General features: G+C 47.1%; 1 pseudogene; it reads right to left on the bottom strand.

The window, feature by feature from the left end:
- Positions 1-1,765: 1,765 nt before the first annotated feature.
- Positions 1,766-1,884, bottom strand: LOC111730410 (annotated as a pseudogene).
- Positions 1,885-3,969: the final 2,085 nt, after the last annotated feature.

The following is a 3,969-nucleotide window of genomic DNA, read 5'->3' as shown; positions in this document are numbered from 1 at the left end:
TAGAAGTCTGCTAGAGGCTTCTGCGAAAGCTTTGCTTTTCTGATCCAAAGGACACTTGGGCTGGCCTCACCCCTTCCTTCCATCTTCCTACCTAGAATACAGATGTGAAACCTGAAACTCCATCAGGTATCTTGTACCATGAGGCAACAAGCCAGCATGCCAATAGTGGCAGAGCAGAAAGCCACCAGGAGCCTGAGCCTCTGACAGCATCTTAGAAGCACTGCCCCAGCCTTGGGCTGTCTGCCTCCATGCCTCTCCTTGTGTGAGATAATTACATGACCTGACTGTTTCAGACACTGCTTTTCAGGTGTTCTGTCTCAGGGCAGAAAGCTTTCCTGAGACCAACTACACAGAGCAGCAGAAACTAACTACCAGAACAGTGCTCTGAGTCAAGATCATGGTAGGATCAGTGTTAAAGATAAAACTACCAATTAATGACTACATAGGAGAGTGCTGTTGTTGTTTTCAGTTCAGCTCTCGCTGCTGTGGGGGAGACTTGGAAACAGAGATGTAGCTTCTGTTCTTCAAGTGTTTGCAGTCAAGTGGGAGGTGGTCTGATGAAATACCACACTGCGCAGAGTGCAGCTAAGAGCTGGATTTTGTAAAGCTTGGAGGAGAGGAGGCTCCGTGAAGGGGAAGTAGCTCAAATGGGGAAAGTGTCCTGATGGATGAGAGGTTTGAACATCAATGAATAGGATTTGGATTAGTCCATCCATGATCTCTGCAGAGAGGTGAGTGAGCATAAGTAGGTAACATGCTGGCAAGCCGCCAGCGCGCAGTAGAGGCTCGTTAAGTATTAAATGCCCTTCTGGTCCTCCATACAAGGTGGTTTAGAAAAATATTTCTCTCCCTCTCAGATTCATTTATTCAGCACATAATTTTGAGCCTTTACTGTGGATAAGGATCTGCTTTGGACACAACTGTGGGCAGAACACACGCAGTACCACAAAAAGCTTCTGTTCCAGTGAGGGAGACAGATGACAAGCGAAAGAAAAACGCGAGGCTGGAGGAAGCAGGTTAACAAACTCAGGGCTGGGCAGCTTCTTTCCCTTCTTTTAGGCCTCTGCCTTCCCAGATTGGTTGCACATCCGGTTCCTGTTGCCCAAGCTACTCAAAGGGCAACCCTGCTCCCTGCAGCACGTAGAGAGTAGTGGCCTCAACGGACACATGCTGCAGGTGCTGTGGGTGGCCTCCGCGCCCAGGCTACCCGCCATGTCTCCGCAGCCTGCAAGCCTCTGCCATTCCTTTCTGTCCACCCAAACTAATCACCCGGTACCACCACCCCCATCTTCCTTTTGGCATCACACATACACCATGTGCCACAACGTCACTTTATACTGCCCTCATTCTTGTGATGTGTGGTAGTGTTGCCCCAGCCCACACACTCTGGCCACACTCCGGCTCCATTTCCAGGGACAATCACTGTTCCCTCATCCTAAAGGGCCCCTCACTTTCTCCTCTCTCCTGGAAGCCCTCTTCCTCCTTGTGCAGAGCTGAGTCATTGCAAAGTCGATCACCCCAAATTCGGGCACTCTGAAGAGGGAAAAGGAACACTATTACTAATGACATCAGACAGCAGGCAAGCGAAGGCGTGCGGTCCCCTATCCAGAGCCTAATGCTGAGGTCTCATGCTTCAGCCTCTTCATTTGTTACCTCACCGTTTCCCAAACTGTGTTCCGTGGAACATCTGGGAGATATCAATAGGGCTTCACAAAAACAAAACGAAACTAGATTCCACGTTGAAATTCTTTTTTTTTTTTTTAAACGCCTACAACACCTGGTATTCTAAGGTGGTCTCCCACCCAAGTGCTAACCAGGCCCGATCTTGCTTAGCTTCTGAGATCAGACAAGATCGGACACGTTCAGGGTGGCATGGCCATAGACATCACGTTGAAATTCTTTTGAGAAATTCTGAGTGAACCCAAGATAAACAGATTTCCTAACTGCGGGACTTCCCCAAATACATATGTATCGATGAGAGGAGAGCCATGGGATCTTTGTGCATGCTGTTCCCTTCACTCTACCTAGTTAATTCTTACCCATCTCAAGTCTTAGCCCAGGCAGCTCTTCTTTTGATAAGACCCTATGACCTGCATGACCAGGTCAGACCTCCCCCATCAGAGGCTCCTGTAGCATTATCCATTTTTCCTTAATGGCCCAGTTAGCATAATTGCAGTTTTACAATCACTCGTGAGTCTGTTCGGTTGGTGTCCCTCCATCAACCAGTCTATAAGCTTGATGTCTGGTTTTGTTGATCTCTCTGCAGCCTTTCCAAGCCCTGCCAGGAACAGCACATAGTATGTTTTCAATAAATGTATGCTTAATTAATAAACTAACTAGTTGGTTAATCTATTAATTAACACTTTACCCAGGCTACTGTAAGCTCCCGTGGTGTGGGGCCCTGCCTTAATGCTTCTAACTACCACCATCCCCAGCAGCTATCACAAGGTTGGGCCTGGGGAAGTATGCAATGAACAATCTGAGTGACTGGTGGGAGGTGACCACGTGGTTGATAGGGATGGGCATACTAGTCAGAAACAACCTGTAAGGGAGTGAGGCAAGCAGGCGAGGAAAAGGGAAAGAGCTGAGGATGGATATGATCTAAGGTAACTCTAGCCTTGGCCTAGTTCGCACTGAGGAGTCACTCCACCTTGAGGCAAGGGGGCCAGACTTTTTGTGTGTATGTCCCAGATGGTCTTCAGTGATTAGGCCACCCTGCCAACTGGACCCAAGACACCAGACAACAGAGCTGGAAAATGACGGTCAACCATGTCCCCGCCTCCCTCCAATCCATCTGTCTCCGTGACCTGAGGGACTGCTCTCCTGCCTTGCCCACTGTGGTAGTTTCCTTGGGCTGCCCTAACAAGTACCACAAACAGGAGGCTTTGAAACAACAGAAATGTATTGCCTCATAGTTCTGGAGGCCAGAAATCTGAAATCACAGTATTGGCAGGGCCACGCTCTCCCTGAAGGCATGAAAGAGGATCTTTCCAAGACTCCCTCCTAGCTTCTGGTGGTTGCCGGCAATCCTTAGCATTGCCTGGCTTGCGGCAGCATCATTCCAACCTCTGTCTCTGTCTTCACGTGATCTTCTTCCTATGTGTCTCTATGTTCAAATTTCCCTCTTCTTATAAGAACCTCATCTTAACTTACTCACACCTACAAAGATCCTATTTCCAAAAATAGTCAATTCACAGATTCCGGGGTTAGGACTTGAACGTGTGTTTTTGAAGTACACAATTTTCTATTGGTGATATTTTAAGATTGATTTGATGATGATATAATATAAATCCGGTTATTTTTCTCTGTCCTACTGTTATATGCCCCACTCGCAGTGAATATTGTTTTGCATCCTGGAGCCTGCTGGTCAGTGTTCTGGAAGCCAGTTGGTTTCGAATGTTGTTCGGCGCTGGTCACGCAACCATGGTTGCACTGTGAACATGATTTCCTTTGATGGAGGCCTGACCGTTTGTCATGCAGGCATGGTTTTACTGAGCAGGCTATTTTCTTCAGTTGAATAAGGTGACTCCTGCATGTCCATGATCTCTACTGAAATACTCCTCAAGATGTATAGGCCAGCCCTAGACTCCCTAGAGAATGCAGTCACTCGGATTGGATTTATACTGCAATGACTAACGTTTAATTTAGCAGTCAATAAATTTTTGCTTAGTGCCTTCTCTGTCTTAGGCTCTGTGCTAAGTATTAAGGATATAAAAGTAAGCTAGACTTAGTCCCTCCCCTCAAGGAGTTCACATTTTAGATCTAAACAAAGGAGTCGGGCAATTACAACCAATGGAATCAGTGTTTCAAGAGAACTGTCAGTTGAGATTCTTAGTTGTACAAGCCACAATCCATGCAGTTTAAGTAGAAGGAAAAGAGAATCAGGCTAAGTGCCACACAGCTGAAGGTCTGGAACAATGCAGCCAGCCAAAACACTCAACGACACCAGGAGAATTTTCTAATGAAAAC

This window comes from Pteropus vampyrus, unplaced genomic scaffold (genome assembly GCF_000151845.1).
Source record: "Pteropus vampyrus isolate Shadow unplaced genomic scaffold, Pvam_2.0 Scaffold311, whole genome shotgun sequence".
NCBI classification, from domain to species: domain Eukaryota; kingdom Metazoa; phylum Chordata; class Mammalia; order Chiroptera; family Pteropodidae; genus Pteropus; species Pteropus vampyrus.
Note: the sequence above shows the minus strand (reverse complement) of the source record. Positions and strands in the feature narration are given on the sequence as shown.